This window comes from Aedes albopictus, chromosome 3, assembly GCF_035046485.1.
Source record: "Aedes albopictus strain Foshan chromosome 3, AalbF5, whole genome shotgun sequence".
Lineage (NCBI taxonomy): Eukaryota > Metazoa > Arthropoda > Insecta > Diptera > Culicidae > Aedes > Aedes albopictus.
In genome coordinates this window covers 193,201,222-193,218,356 of record NC_085138.1, presented here as the reverse complement: position 1 = coordinate 193,218,356, position 17,135 = coordinate 193,201,222, and the positions used below count along the sequence as shown (strand labels likewise).

General features: G+C 41.8%; 1 pseudogene; it reads left to right on the top strand.

Moving 5' to 3' along the window:
* The first annotated feature begins 8,489 nt into the window (after window positions 1–8,489).
* Window positions 8,490–9,571, top strand: LOC115261636 (uncharacterized; annotated as a pseudogene).
* Window positions 9,572–17,135: the final 7,564 nt, after the last annotated feature.

The window sequence follows — 17,135 nt, the reverse complement described above, 5'->3', positions numbered from 1 at the left end:
TTACCGGTGGAATAGCGTTGATTTTACAAATCAATGAGTGCACGATCGCCTCCGGTTGACCAAATAGCAGTTTTAGAGTGTCAATCACCCCCGGCACATTGGAGGGATGCATCAATCGACTTTTAACCGCGTCGTAAGCCTTGCCCTTGAGACTTTTTTGTAGACGTATTACGTTCTCCTCATTTGAATATCCACACATCGCGGTAGAGCTGTTGAACATTGAAATAAAGATAGGCCACTCCTCGGGGCTGCCGGCGAACGTTGGGAGATCCTTTGATACTGCCTGCCGTGCTGCCAGTTGACTTCGTGTAAGGGAACACGGATCATCGTCAATTGATGACTGGTACTGCATTTGGTGATATTGTTGAGTAGCGGTTGGTTGGCGTGCTGTATAACCGTGGGGATCGCCCAATTCAGATAAGCGACGGTTACAGGTTCTATCTGGAGCAGGTTGACTGTAGTAGTTTACGGAGGCAGCAGTTGACGCGCGTCGCACGGCTGGTCCGAAGGATTCAGCGATCATAGCTTGAGGACTTCTATCGCCATACAATGGCGTGCTGTTTGGGGAGCAAACTATCTCTGGGTGGTTAACAGGAGGATGGGTAGTGGAATGTCCTTTGGGGTTGAACGCTTCCGTTGCTCCCCCGGGCTCTCGTTCGTCTTGGAAGGCATCGTTGACGTTGTCCACCCACTTACCCACACGGCTCTCCGCGATACTGCAGCTCGATTCTGATCGGTTTGACATCTGTTCTAGCAACCTGTACTTCTCCTTAAGATATTCCCGGAACTTCGCAGCTTCGGCTTCTTCGAATGCGCGCTCTTCTTCCAATCTCATCAACTGTAGCTTCAAAAGACTCTGCGACGACTTCGGTGATCGGGATCTGCCGCCAGACTGGCTAGAATGAGCATCGGTAGCTGTATGTATTACCAGTGCAGGAATATTCGACGTCTTGGCTCCTCCGGACTGTGGATTCAGAACTGCATTTTCGGATGTCTTCTGTTGGTCTCGGCGTCGCGAGGAAGAACTGGCTGACTTTGCTTTTTGAGCAGATTGGCACTTTAAACAAACCCAACTGAGCTCCTTGACCTCTTCAGTGACACCTACACACGTGAAATGACACCACCTGTCGCAGTCGTCGCACTGTACCATGGCCTTGTCATCACACTTCCGACATACCTGACATATGTCGTCAGGTGCAGTTCTTTCGTTTCTGTACCCCTGTGTACCCTCTGTGACCACCAAAACCACATCATCATTTATCGCTTGCTTTCTGCTAGTACCTTTTGTCTTCGTACCCTTCGACGACTTACCATCGTCGGTATTACCACGGCCTGACATCGCAATTAGTGTATAAACGAAAATTATAAATTGTTGCCAATCAGCAACACTTGTTCGGAATGGGGATTTCTTCCGAAATTATGAACTCAATCCAACACGTAGGGTTTTGGGATACGGAGAGTTATAATTTTCCTGCGAATTCATTTTTAACAGTTAGTTGTTTAATACATGAAAACGAATATGATTCGTGTTATAGCTGTAAGTTTGCATGACATTGTGTATAAGTTTCGATTTTGCTTGTCTATATTTAGGTTTATGTGGTTTTCTGTTTCGTGTGCTCATAACTCTGTGCAATATAGATATAGGTGTGAGTTTAGCTAACATTTCATACTCACGTTTAGTTCCCCTCAGTGTGCATATGTGTCCCATATGTAGCGATGTTCTTGCTAGAGCTGCAAGCATAATTAATTAGTAATGTTCGGAGAGATTCTATTCGTTTTAGTATAACATACCGCTTCTGATTCTAATTATAGTGTGTAGAGGTAGAAAGAGGTTAGCAGTTGCTCGAATTCACTTTCTGCTATTTTTCTGCGATTAGAATTAAACTGTTAGTCACTCTTATACAATATAACGCAACCTAGTTTTAACTTACTGTTTAGGTATAATCAAGATAATTTACAGTCGTTTTGGTAGTAATATAAGAGAAAAGTATTTGGGAATTGCAAACACGTTTACTGCATCGATCGAAGTTAGTTGTTTTTCATTTTACCTACTCATCTTCCGTGACAGTTTGCTCACGCTGTCATCGTCGATCTCGCAATTGCTAAGGGGATAGCTCTGGACATAGAGATGCGTGCCAACCAAATAGGGTGGGCAACAATCAGGCAGATCTTCCTCCTCCCATATCTTTAAAATAATAGAGTGTAAGAGTTGATACAGCTGCTCACTACCGTGCTTGAGAAGCTCGGCCAAGAGTTCGTCCATCCCAGCAGTCTTGTTGTTCTTCAGTCCCTTGACTTCGTCTAGCGTTGAAGGTTCCACAGCTTGTCTGTCGTCGTCGATTCGAATTCTGTCCGCCGCTCTTCCACTCCCTCCGTTCAACAATACCTCAAAGTGTTCTCTCCACCTGGCAGCCTGGCCTGGCATTGTCTTGTCTATCAGCAAGTTTCCATTACGGTCATTGCACATGACGGGAGAAGGCGCTGTTTTTCTCCGCACGCCATTGACAGTTTCGTAAAATCACCGCATATCAATCAGTTCCATACTCTCTTGCGCCTGAGCAATCACATTTCCCTCGTGCTCTTTTATCTTTTTGCAGTGGATTCGTTTTTCGGCTACTCTTGCTTCCCTATATCCCTATATTGCCAAAAGAATTTCTATGAAACCAGTACCCAGCGGATCTCCATAGAACCATGTGACAGAATTTTGTTCAAAAAATTTAAACTTTAAGTTAAATATCTTCAAATATTAAAATTTTGGAAATGCCACTTTGGGGCGAAATTGATCAGTATACAATTAAGCATCGGTTGGAAAGGAAAATGTCCTTCACCACTTAATTCTGCTCTTCTAAAACCGAATAACGCGTCTAAAATCTTACAGCTAGTGAATTTAATACTTTAAATGCAAAATTAAGTTTTGAAATTTCCCCTTAAACGCCTAAAGGTAGGCAATTTTATTTGAAAAAGTGATATCTATCACAATAAATGACTATTTCTTCATAAAATAAACTTTTTATAACTATTTCATGTTTTGATTGGCTGCATAACATCCCAACCAAGGCTCCACAAAAATGTTGAAACAGAGAATTCACGGGAAGTCCTAATAGCAATTGATTGTTTAGTATTGTTTGCATGTTTGTATGAGAAATAGGTACATTGCAAATTCCTTGAAAAAATAAGGCAAAACAAACTTTTTTTTTTCTAAAAAATAAGTCTACACACATCTCTAGACATTTACGAATCAGCTGACGTAAAAAGTTTAAGATCATTACGACGCTTAAGAGTTCCTAGTATGGAATTACAATGTAGAACCCGAGTGATCAATGTCACCCCGCTGATCAATTTGACCCCGGTTTACGGTACAATAATCAAAATTCGTTTACTTTTATCATATGATGAGTGTAATATGTGAACCGATAGGACGTGTTCCAAGATACCCAACTTTCAAACGTCTATTCTAAAAATTCATATTTTTTGTGTTGTGACCCTTTTGCAGGAAACCGACGATATATGCCTAAGTTCGACTCTGTAAACTCCAAACACTACACTTGGAACTAGGTACGGTATCCGTGGTCGTCGACGTCGTTGAAGCACCGTGTTGAAAGCTCTCCTAGCCACAGTGATTATTTCTCGGGTTAGAGGAGGCTGAGAAAATTGCTGAGTCTTCTATTTTGTATTGAAATTTGTTGCCGTCGTCGTCGTCGTCATCGTCGTGTACATGTCCTGCCTGCAGCCGAAAAAAGGCCCCCATCGTCTTGTTCGTTAAGTCGTGTTATAATATGGTAACGGAGCGCTGCGCTGACTGGCACGGAATATACACTACAGTTGCCGTTCTCTAGGAATCTCTTCCCGTTTTGCTGCCATTATTCTTATGTGTCGAGAACCCTAGGCCAGTTGCAATGTTGCTGTCTTTTGCATGGTTGCCGCTTGCTTCCTAGCGGCTGGCTGTCGGGTCATGCATGGAAAAGTTATTTTTTATTTATGATTTCTGCATAATTGAAAGCACTAAGCATCCTACAGTCAAGTGGAGAGCTTTCGTGTGGTTCAGATGGGACCGGTTATTAATAACCGGCTTTAGAGTGAAATTGGCCTCCAGCGGATGGAAAAATTATAACATTAAATCATAGACATGTTAGTACCCTGCTAACAAGTGCGAAAAAATGTAAGTCTTCGTGTTATTAGATGTAACGATGTTCACTTCTGCTGAGTTGTGACTGGAAAAATGTGCGGATAGTATACGTCATAGATGAATCCGTCAAAGTTGTTTGTGTTTACTTGGCTAAATATTAATATGCTCGTAGTCAGAATTTCAGGTTTTTTTTTTCAATTAAGCGTAGCCAGCAAGACTACAACCCGTAACGTGGGTAGATCACCTTAGAACGGTGCGTTACGGTGTAAGATCTACCACATTAATAGAGGTAATAAACTATAGAGGGAGAATGTCGCTGGCGTCGCCGCCGCAACATCTCTTCCTGGCCTATTTTTTGCCTAAAGTGGTAGCATACTAGATTAAAATTTGATGTATTTTTGTAATGGTCATGTTTTAATTTATGTTTTGTTTTTAACTGCTAATAAACCTTTTTGTTTCTGGAGGATTCAGGTAACTTTTTGTATAATAATACCATATTTTAAAAATAGTAACTGTAACGAGTGTATCACTTATGCCTTATTCAGTATATATTACTTAATCCTTTGTTCTCTTTTCAGTGAAGAATCATACCACCATTCCTGGCGCACTAATCAATTATTATTATTATTGGCTTTATTAGGGAGATTTTCAGCCCGAGGCTGGTTCATCTCCAGCACTAATCAATATTTTTTAGCAAATCACCGTACACATCATCATATTAAAACATGCGAACATGTTTAAATATCTATATCGTTATCTGGAAGCGTTTGGTACGGGAGGTCCACGCTTCCATCTTTCCCCTCGATTTCAAGGTGTAGAATGTTTTCAAATATTGACTATGTTGAAATCTTTCTATCACTTGAAATCTTCTCTGTGGTACATGCTGCGCAGTTGGCCTGGCCGTTAGACAAGAAAAATGATAGACTTGAAAAGTCTTCATTTTCCAGGATGCATTCAAGTAATGGCTGCGTTAGTGTGAGATTAGATTAGATTAGATTAGATTAGATTAAGCGTAGTCAGCAAGACTACAAAGAGAAGCTATTTATCATTACTGGAGTAGATCATTGTTTATCATCGTGGGGTGTTTTCCAAGTGATTGTGTAGAAATGGGTGCACACTTAGTTTAAAATGCCGAATCTCAGCTTAGTAGTGCCGAGATTTGCACTGCCGATTAATCAGCAACCTATTTTCATGAGATCTCAGCTAATAAATGCCGAGAATCAGCATATTACGTTTCTATACCAAGCAATCAATCAATTTGTTAGCTGAGTCTCGGTTAAAAGTGAGAAACCGAGATTTGCACAGCCGAGCTCGGGAAATAAAACTGAGTGTGTATAATAATTATTCTCCTTTAATAAAGGAGTTATGAGTAGAAAAGTAGGATTTTAGTTTACCCCGAAGACGCAGTGAACACTTATACACTTTGGCTCCCGTTCATATAACTGTGATGTTTTGTGAAGGCAATTAGAAATATTAAGCACCTGTGCGTTCTACAAAAGAAAGCGTGTGAGTTTTTTATGTATGCAGCAAAATTCTGCAAATGGTCTCCGGATTTGTTTTTTTCATTTTTTATGTACATTTTTGGCTTCCTTGCCACAAGGATATTATGTGACATTGTGACACCTGTAACTTGTTTTTAATTCATAACTTGCTGCCAAGGATGGGAACACTCACTTGCAAAGAGTTACACTCACTTGCTATTTTCTCAGCAAGTGAGCAAGTGAGTGTAACTCTTTGCAAGTGAGTGTTCCCATCCCTGCTCGCTGCCTTGTTTTTTTTTTTGCGTTACCAATATTATTAGCAACGAAACAGGCAACTCGCCCGTGACTCAAGTTTCATAAAATTTTAATGACCTCAATCTCCCTGTAAGTAACGTTTAAATGGACACAACAAGAGCAATTTTGTCGCTTTTCATTGTCAATCATACGAGTTTTCTTCCGTTCGTTCAAAATGCCATCCATAACTGGGAAAGCAATGGTGATCGTTTTCGAAGTAGGTTCTAAATTCCGGAGTGCTGATTTTCAGAACGGGTTTCTCCCGATAGGGCATCTAATTTGGCTACGATTGTGCGGGAAAATTCGAACCAAAACGACAGTTACAGATTCTACCGAACCACACAAGACGAAAACACTGTAACTATTGAGTCCCTGAAGAAGGTCCCAAACGGACCAAAACGTCGGACAAAGTAAAGTAAATAGTGTTTTATTTTTGTCAAGACTGATAAGCCACCACGAAACAGTTTCATCAAACAGTCGAAAACACCAACGGTATCGTTATGTTGGATTAATATTGATAAGTGAGATACATTTTTAGTTTCGAATCACAACATTCTGACTGTCGCGTAATATTCGAGGTAATTCGCTGGGTGCGGACACGAAATCACTAAGTATATTCAGTTCAGTGCATTATTTTTTTCTGATCCGGAATGATCAAGAAATTTTGCGTAGCCAACTTCATTTGATTAACCGATTCTTCTCAGCTCCGTACTGAGGTCAAGAAAACTGAGCGATTTCCTAACTGAATTTTCCACCGAGATCAGTCAAAAAATTCAATGAAAGAATATTTGAAAAGTAGACATATCCCTTTCGTGACGAACCAGCACAATTGTGGTGTTGAGCGATAACTGTTTCGCATATTTCTTCATCCGTTTATCCTTCGTTTTTTAACATCACATAGTTAACTGTTTTAATAATTCAGTCATTACTTATAGTAGTATGTGAAACGGCGTAGCCAGCTATTTCTTTTTTCTTGCTCACTCTCCTTAACAAACACGATAAAAAGAAGGATGGAGACAGGGGCCATCCGCCCCTGGTTTCATCCCGCTCTTTCTCGTGTTTGTCTAGAAGAGTGAACGAGATAAATGAAAAAGATGACTACGCCGTTGAGTATGTGTGCAAACATACTTTTGTTTACGTTGCCTGTTAGATTTTCTACATCAAGTTAAACAAAAAGTGGCCAAAAACCTTAAAACATATAAAAGATTTATCAATCATAACCATTTTTATTTTCGATTTATCTACGAAGTCAAAGCTAGAAATCGACAGACCAAGAGCAGTTCTTCCAAATGAGGAACAAAAATTGTTGTTTTGTTTGGAAATCTAAGAGTTCTGAAGAGCTGAAGTTGAGCGATTTGTTTAAAGCTTTCACTTTTTTGCGCTCCGTCCCGAGAGGGATATACATAAATAGATGTAAACTATCACCAATGGCAAATTCTCAACACCTACGTTGAGGGAAGTTATGGAAGCTGTCCAGCAGCTCAAGAACAATAAGTCAGCTGATAAGGATGGTTCCGGAGCTGAACTCATCAAGATGGGCCCGGAAGAGTTGGCCGCCTGCCTGCACCGGCTAATAGTCCGGTTTTGGGAGACTGAACAGCTACCGGAGGAGTAGAAGGAAGGGTTCGTTTGCCCCATCTACTAGAAAGGTGACAAGTTAGAGTGCGAGAACTTCCGAGCGATCACCATTCTGAATGCCGCCTTCAAAGTGTTATTCCATATCATCTTCTATCGCCTTCCACCCAAATTTAATGATAATGAATTTGTGGGAAGTTATCAAGCCGGCTTCGTTTAGAATCAAGCGCATTCAACAATCGATTTGTTAAAATTTAGTAGGCAATATCACTGCAAAAAGTATATATCCAAGGCAAACAATGAATGAAAACTGTTTTAATATTATGCTAAAAGAAATCAGTAAATGGAAAATAACACTTACATAAGGGTCATGAAAAGTCTGCACTCCGGTGAAATTGGCTTCCGGAACGAAAACTTTTGTAGCCGGCCACCCACTTTTTCTAAAAGCAAGTCGAAGCATTGTGGGCTCATCCTGACTGATTTAAGGAAGTATTCCGGATCTCTATTCCTCAGCAGATGATAATAGGTTTCGAAAAAACCTTTGCCATCCCGATCCTCGTTCGCAGGCCGGATCCACCACCTACAATATAAATCGATTACTGTAGAAAAATTAGAAAATATATTACAAAAAAAAAAAAACAAATTACCTGCGAGGCGTTCTGCGCGGATGTTCACGTGTATAATTGATTGCCTTTCGCAATTCGTTGGCAATCGAAAGAAGCAGCACGATTTCGGATAAACTTTGCACGTATTCCATTTTTCCGTCCGATGTAAATACTCCGTCCCAACAGGTCCAAACGGTTCCAACCTTCGTAAACAAAACATTTGACAACAATGACAAAGATGACGCAACGAACGCAACGCAACGCAACAACGCAACGCAACATTGTGGGCACCCTCTGCGTTAACGTATCCGTCAACGTTTTTAGTACAATGACGGATCCGTTCACGCTGAAGTCAAAGTCGAAGTCGACGTAGCATTGTGGCTCTCGCTTCGGCGCGGGCCACAATGATCCGTCAGCGTCGACTTCGACTTCAGCGTTAACTGACAGCTCGGTTTGAAGCAATGGTTTTCAGTGCAGCAAGTCACAATGATGCGTTGCGTGACGTACGTCATTGTACTAAAAACGCTGAAGTCGTTCTAAACTTTGAAAATTTTCAAAGTTGACGTACTGCAACGCAGCGACCAGCATTGTTGACAGAAGTTCAAAACCACTACTCAGAACCGGAACAAGAATAAAATGGCTAGTTTTGAAGAAAAACTAATCCTATTGGTTAAGGAAAACCCGTGTTTGTACGCGAAATCTGCTAAGGACTATCGCAACGTCCAAAAAAAAGAATCAATTTGGAATGCAATCGCAGTTGAATTGAATAAAACAGGTAAAAAAAATAGTTTTGCTTATAAATTGACTATAAATAACATGGATCTTATTTCAGTTGATCAAGTGAAAGCCAGATGGAGAAGCTTGCGGGATCGCTTTGGGAGCTTGGCTCGCAAGCAGGCTGACGAGTCTCGATCAGGAGCAGGAGCCAGTTTCAGCCCGGCGTGGCCTCTATATGAAGAACTCTTGTTCCTGGCTACCCATATGGAAGCAAGACCGTAAATTTTATTGAAGTTTCCATTTCATAACAATCACACATTAATATATATTATTTTTTACTGTTAAAGGACTTCATCGAACTATTCGCAGCCTTGCTCTCAATCGAGCACTCAGCAAAACTCACAATCGGAAGCACGACCACCAGCTATTCTGGAGGATGATCTGCCGGACCATGACGAAACTGCGGCTGAAGAAGAGTACGAGACACACCAACCCTGTCCAGTACGCCTACAACTTCACGAGCAAAGAAAAGGAAGGCGGATGTGGTTGATACGCAGATGCAGCATCTCCTGGAAACCGTGCAAGAGCGAGTCGACGGGTGGGGTATGAAACGTTTGAGGCATGAACGATTTGCGCTATACCTTGCCGAGCAATTGGAGCATCTGCCCTTGCAGGTAGCTCGCTCGTTGGAGGTGGAATTTGTCACGAAGACTAACAGCCTGATCGACCAGTATGAAAGCCTTCTGTACGAATCCAATGATGGAGTTGTATAGTGTACTTGAGTGATCTTAAACACATTAAACAATAAAAAAACGAATGCAATTGATACGACTATGCTGACATGCACCATATCAAACTTCACGCAACACAAGCTCACTGTAAAAATTGAGAAGATTCAAATAGATCACATTGACCCTCTAGTCTAGGTGATATTCCAGAAACGTGGTTCTTCCGGGAAAGTGATTGGTATTTAAATATGACATGCGACATAACACACATCATGATGATGATGCATCATGATTTACACATCATGACTTTGCAAATCAAATGGAAATATTCTGGAAATCGAGATCATCCCGAAACGTGGCCACTTTTTTAAGTGATTTTTAAACCTGAACATGCAAGTCAACAAACATGCAAGTATTCCTCCAGGAGTTGCTTGGTAATTTCTCCAGGAGTTCCTTCCAGAAATTCCTTCAGGAGTCGCATGGGAATGCCTCCAGGAGTTCCTGGGGAATACTTCCAGGAGTTCCTTGGGAATTTGTTCAGGAGTTTTTTGGGAATTACTTGGGAATTTTTTGGGAATTACTCCAGGGGTTCCTTGGGAATTCCTCCACGAGTTGCTTGGTAATTTCTCCAGGAGTTCCTTCCAGAGATTCCTTCAGGAGTTGCATGGGAATTCCTCCAGGAGTTCCTTGTGAATTCCTCTAGGAGATCCTTGGGAATTCCTACAGGAGTTCCTAGGAAATTTCTCCAGGAGTTCCTTGGGAATTTCTCCAGGAGTCGCTCGCGAATTCCTCCAGGGGAATACTTCCAGGAGTTTCTTGGGAATTTTTTCAGGAGATTTTTGGGAATTACTCCAGGAGTTCCTTGAGAATTCCTCCAGGATCTCCTTGGGAATTCCTACAGGAGTTCCTAGGGAATTTCTCCAGGGGTTTCTTGGGAATTGCTCCAGGAGTGGCTCGCAAATTCCTCCAGGAGTTCCTAGGGAAATCTTCCAGGAGTTCCTTGGGAATTTTTTCAGGAGTTTTTGGGAATTCCTCCAGGAGTTCCTTGAGAATTCCTCCAGGAGTTGCTTGGTAATTCTTCCAGGAGTTCCTTCCAGAAATTCCTTTAGGAGTCGCATGGGAATTCCTCCAGGAGTTCCTTGGGAATTTCTCCAGGAGTCACTCGGGAATTCCTCCAGGAGTTCCTGGGGAATACTTTCAGAAGTTCCTTGAAAATTTTCCAGGAGTTTTTTGGGAATTCCTCCAGGAGTTCCTTGGTAATTCCATCAATAGTTCCTGAGGAATACTTCCAGGAGTTACTTGGGAAATTCTTCAGGAGTTTCTCGGGAATTCCTACAGGAGCTCCTTGGGAATTCTTCCAGGAGTTCCTCGGGAATTTCTTTAGAAGTTTCTCGGGAATTCTTGCAGGAGTTCCTTAGGAATTTCTTCAGGCGTTCCTTGGGAATTTCTTCAGGAGATTCTCGGGAATTCCTCCAGGAGTTCCTTGGGAATTTCTTCAATAGTTCCTTGGGAATTTCTCCAGGAATCGCTCGGGAATACTTCCAGGAGTTTCTTGGAAATTTCTTCGGGAGTTCCTGGGAAATTTCTCCAGGAGTTCCTTAGGAATTTTTTCAGGAGTTTTTTGGGAATTCCTACAGGAGTTCCTAGGGAATTTCTCCAGGAGTTTCTTGGGAATTCCTCCGGGAGTCGCTCGGGAATTCCTCCAGGAGTTCCTGGGGAATACTTCCAGGAGTTCCTTGAAAATTTTTTTCAGGAGTTTTTTGGGAATTCCTCCAGGAGTTCCTTGGTAATTCCTTTATTAGTTCCTGATGAATACTTCCAGGAGTTACTTAGGAATTTCTTCAGGAGTTCCTGGGGAATACTTCCAGGAGTTCCTTGGGAATTACTCCAGGAGTTCCTAGGGGATTCATCCAGGAGTTCCTTGGGAATTTCTCCAGGAATCGCTCGGGAATACCTCCAGGAGTTCCTTGGTAATTCCTCCAGGAGTTCCTTGGGATTTCCTCCAGGAGTTTCTTGGTAATTCCTCCAGGAGTTCCTTCCACAAATTCCTTCAGGAGTTGCATGGAAATTCCTCCGGGAGTTCCTTGGGAATTCCCCCAGGAGTTCCTAGGGATTTCCTCCAGGAATTCCTACAGGAGTTCCAGGCCCGGATCAAGGATTATGGGGGCCCGGGGCCCGAGCGGATGTGGAGGCCCCTCGGAGAGGTGACCAAAAATGATTTTCCTTGTTTTTGAACAGTACTTGAGCAATATGTAAAATAAAGCTAATGTTAGCGACCAAAAAAGGTTTTTGTGGAGGCCCCTAAAATGTGGGGGCCCGGGGCCCGGGCCCCCCCGCCCCCCCCTTAGATCCGGCCCTGAGGAGTTCCTAGGAAATTTCTCCAGGAGTTCCTTGGGAATTCCTCCAGGAGTCGCTCGAAAATTCCTCCAGGAGTTCCTGGGGAATACTTCCAGGAGTTCCTTGGGAATTTTTTCAGGAGTTTTTTGGGATTCCTCCTGGAACTTTTTAGAATTCCTCCTGGAATTCCTTCCGGGATTCATTCTGGAATTCATTTGGGGATTCATCCTATTTTTTTTTAGATTCCTTCTTGAATTCTTTCAGGGAATCCTTTTGGAATTACCTCAGGGATTTTTCCTGGAATTACTTCGGAGATTCCTCCAGGAATGCCTTTGGTGATTCCTCTTGAAATTCTTTCAAGAATTCCACCTGGAATCTTCCTGCGATTCCTTCAGGAATTGCTCCTGGTATTCCTTCGGGAATTCCTCTTGGAACTCCTTCGGGAATTGCTCTTGGAATTCTTTAGGGGATTCTTTCTGGAATTTCTTCTGGGATTCAAAATCAGGGATTCCCCAGGAGTTTCTACAGGGACCTCTACAGGAGAGATTCTTTATCAACCTGGGATTCCTGCAGAAGTTTCTCGAGGGATTTATACAGGAGTTCCTGCAGGGATTCCTTCACGAGTTCTTTAAGAAATCCCTGCAGGAATTCCTTCAGGGATTCCCTTTAGAATTCCTTCAGGGATTCCTTTTGGAATTCCTTCAGGGATTCCTCCTGAAAATCCTTCGGGGACTCCTCTTGGAATCTCTTCAGAGATTCCTCCAGGATTTTTTCCTGTAATTCCTTCTTGGATTCCTCTAAAATTCCAACCAGGGATTTCTGGTAAAGATTCTTGATTCATCAGGGATTCCTGCAGAAGTTCCATCAGGGATTCGTACAGCAGTTCCTGCAGGGATTAGTCCAGGAGTTCTTTCAGGATTTCCTCCACGGGTTCTTTCAGAGATTCTTACAGGAGTTCCTTCAGGGTTTCCTGCTTCAGTTCCTTCAGGAAATCCTTCCTTCGGGGACTTCCAAGTCTTAATAGTGGGATCAAATTTCATAGTTTCTGAATCTCTAAGGACAATTTGGAGTACATAGCTCAAATTTTCTAGAGCTTCGCTTTTTAAAACCTTTAAACGGATTTGGGTGAAAATGCATCACCATGTTGACAATCACTGAGCCACCTGCATGATGCATTTTCAGCCATATCCGTTGAACGGTTCTAAAAAACGGTGCTCTAGTAAATTTGAGCCATGTACTTCAAATACCTTGTCCCTAAGAAAACAAGACAATAACTGCACAGACAAACAGACGTAACACTTCGAACATTTTTCGATTCAAATCATAGTCACGGAAACATATTCGCCCAATGCTTAAATGACTAAGTTTGGCCGACCATCAACTAGGTGGCGGTAGTGAGCAAACGTCAAACTCGAATAAAAACGATGTGAGCGCCACAGGTGGGTAGTTGGCCAACTATCAAATTTTGAAAAAGATCGTTAAATCGAAATACGATGGGAATTATCAGAGTGTTACGTCTGTTTGTCTGTGATAACTGTATCAAAATCGATATTTTATTGCCCTTTAATGACAATGGAGTAATGCGACATGCACAACACTAATAACACTAGTTTACAGCATTTTTGAACTCGGTAAGCTGATGATCATTTTTGGTGTAGAATCATGCACTGAGTTCGAAAACGCGAAGGAAAAAAAATACAGTAGAGCGGAATTTTTTTCGACTTTCCATACAAGGTTGATTATTTGAAATCGATTTTTGTTCTATTTTTAAGCAACGTCGCTCATTTCACACTTCTCATTCTCCGTAATCAATGCAGCGATTGAGCTGAATTTTTTACTGTAACTCGCCTACATATGATATGTCAAATAAACGTTGAGAAAGAATTTTTAGATTGTTTTTTTCATATTGAAAAAAATACAAGGGTATAACCCTATGGGTTGTACGAAAGGGTGACGTAGGACCACGATGATTTGGATTCAATGGTGTGATGATTCTTGTAGAAGGGATATTAAGTATATCCTAGAACTGTATAATTTCCTTACGACAGAGGTTTGTTGATTCAAATTACTCTTTCATGTTCCTTACTCCTTTCATAAGCATTTCAAACAATTTTACCATTGCCGTAAATTTCGCAAGACTGATGCCAAGTCCTCTACCAATTTACCATTCAGTCCTTTTCGGGACTACCGATACAGATTTCTCTCAAAAGCTAATCATTAATTTCTGCACAGCGCCTTCGTACTAGTAGGTTTTAAAATCGAGAATTTACGTGTTTTTCCTTTTCTAGGAGAATTCGGTAACTGTTTAAATTGGATTTCACGAAACCGAAATCTGGTCAACTTTCAGAAGGGATTTGTTCGACGATGGTGCTGTCTCCGATGTCAAAATTTAAATTCACGCGGGACCGGGTTAGCTCTGATGAAATAATTATTCCCAGTTGATGTCCATGATAAGTCCAAGGGACCGTGGGCCTCCAAAGACTGTGGCAACCGGAGGCCATTCTCCGGTAAACGATATTGTTGTTGCTGCGATTGAGATCCTGAATGAGCTCTACGAGGCGTCCTTACAGGGCATCAAGAAGTACACCGCACATAACTATAAACGCGATACTAGCACGGTTCTTCAAGAAGGGCCTGAAGAACCGCGTTCGGCGAGAAGGGCACGTTGGTTGATGAAAAGGCAGAAGAATAAAAAGAAATAGTTAGAAACCGATCGGCGAGAGGAAAGCCATGACCATCAATTTTCCAAGACTGCTGCCAAGTTCCCTACCAATTAACCATTCAGTCCTTTTCAGAACTACCGATAGAGAATTCACTCTAGAGTTAATCATTAATTTCCGCACGGCGACTTCGTAGTAGTTGGTTTCGAAATGTCGACACTTACTTTCTAGGAGAATTCGGTAATAACTGTTGCAGAAAATTCAGAATTGTAGCCCTCACAAGAACTGTTTCTTGATTTCGCGAAACCAAAGTGTGATCAACTTGCAGAAGAGATTTGTTCGACGATGGTGCTGGCTGCGATGTCGAAATTTCAATTCACGCGGAACCGGGTTAGCTTCGATGAAGTAAATAATTATTCCCAGTTGCTGTCTTACCCATCCGCTACCGCACTGAGAAAATGCGAATGAACCACCGCTATCTGTTCGGTTGCCGGTGGTGAGTCTACCGCGCCCAGCGGCGCTTTTGCAGTAGTTTGTTTCAAAATATCGGCACTTGCTAGGAAAATTCGGTATTAACTCTTGTGGAAAATTGGATTTCTAGCCCTTAGAAGGACTGTTTAAATTTGATTTCGCAAAATCAAATCTGCTTGAAATCTTGGAGATCACTTGCTTCAACGATGGTGGAAGTGCAAATGACGCGCGATGATGAAAATTCCTCCGCCGCCGCTACTGCTCGGTTTGAGCGATGCGTCCATCCGCCCGACCGACCGACCATCTTCCGCGCTCGACAGTGTGGTGAAGAATGGGCAAGCGAAACGCAAAAGCGCTCTCGCCGACCCCACCGCACTCGATGACGCACAGAAGAATACTGAGCGAAAACGAGAAGAAGATTTAAATTTATACTCCACGAGCGCTCCGCTGATGCGCTCTCGTCGAGGCATCGAAGAAGACTGATGGAAGATGAGAAGAAGCAGTTAGCTTATATACGCCGCAAAAATTTGGATTCCCCTCTCGCACGTGATTGGCTAGACAAGAGAGGGGTAAAAATCAGTGATGCCATGCAGATTTACCTGCAATCAAAGGGATGTAGCACAAGTACGTAGTTATTAAATAACTTAAATAATAAAATTTTAATATTGAACATTATTAAACTATTGCTAATAAGTAGACTGCTCATTATCTATAAATTATCTTTGAAAATCTATGTTTCATACGATTTTCTTGAAGGCTTATTGGCCAAATCAGTGTAAATTAATCAAATTATTGCTATGGAAAATTATATTGAAGTTTGGCAACACCGGTCAACGATTTTCATTCTTCAATCCTAAATGTTCTTTGAGTTGAAGAAAATTGATGATTTGTAATGCTCTTTATATAATATAATTTATTTTAATTATTTGGCAGATTCTATATTAAATCTATGATAGATGCGAGAAAGCGCGATTTAATTTCCACACGACACCTTCGTACAAGTTGGTTTTGAAATGTCGGCACTTTCTAGGAAAATTCGGTAACAACTCTTGTAGAAAATTCAGAATTGTAGCCCTTACAAGGACTGTTTAAATTTGAATTCACGAAACCATAATGGAAGGAATTTGTTCATTGAAGATGCTGGCTCCGATGTCAAAATTTCAACTCACGCGGGACCGGGTTAGCTCCGACGAAGTAAATAATTATTCCCAGTTGCTGTCTTACCCATCCGCCACCAGTTGCCGGCGGTGCGTCTACCGCGCCCAGCGGCGCTTTTGCAATGGTTTATTGTTTCAAAATGTCGGCACTTGTTGAAAATTCGGTATCAACTCCTGTGGAAAATTCGATTTCTAGCCCTTAGAAGGACTGTTTAAATTTGATTTCGCAAAATCAAATCTGCTTTAATTCTTGGAAAGCACTTGCTGCGACGATGGTGCTGGCTCCGATGCTGGAAGTGCAAATGACGCACGCTCCGATGATGAAAATTTGATTTCACCGCCGCCGCTACTGCTCGGTTGGCAGCGTCCGTCCGTCTGCCACGCTCGACAGTCTGGTGACGCAAAAGCGCTCTCGCCGACCCTCCGCACTCGACGACGCACGGAAGAACACTGAGCGAAAACGAGAAGAAGATTTTAATTTATACTCCACGGGCGCTCCGCTGATGCGCTCTCGTCGAGGCATCGAAGAAGACTGATGGAAGATGAGAAGAAGCAGAATGCTTTTATACCGCAAGGAAAAATCCAAAATTCTGCTTGCACGTGATTGGTCAGTGAAAAGATGGGTCAACAATTTTTAATTTTTCAATAGTTTATGATAGAAAATAGTAACTTTCAAGTATTGTAGAAAATTGTTGTGCAGTTTTCCCATCGATTCGAGCTATAATCCGAAAAATCCATCGTTTACTTATTGAGTTATTAACGTTTGAAATCTTTCATAATTTCGTGACGCGGTCGATTTTTGGTTTTTGCAAAGTGTACCCCGGTATAGAAAATAAAGACGTAGTCCTACGTCAAAAATACATTTCTTCATATATTTTTGGAAATTTGGCTAAAATTTAAGAAAATCGTCCCTAAAACTCGCCAATATCTTGAATTTCATCAATCTGACGCAAAACCTGCATTCGGATGATCGAATGGTATTGT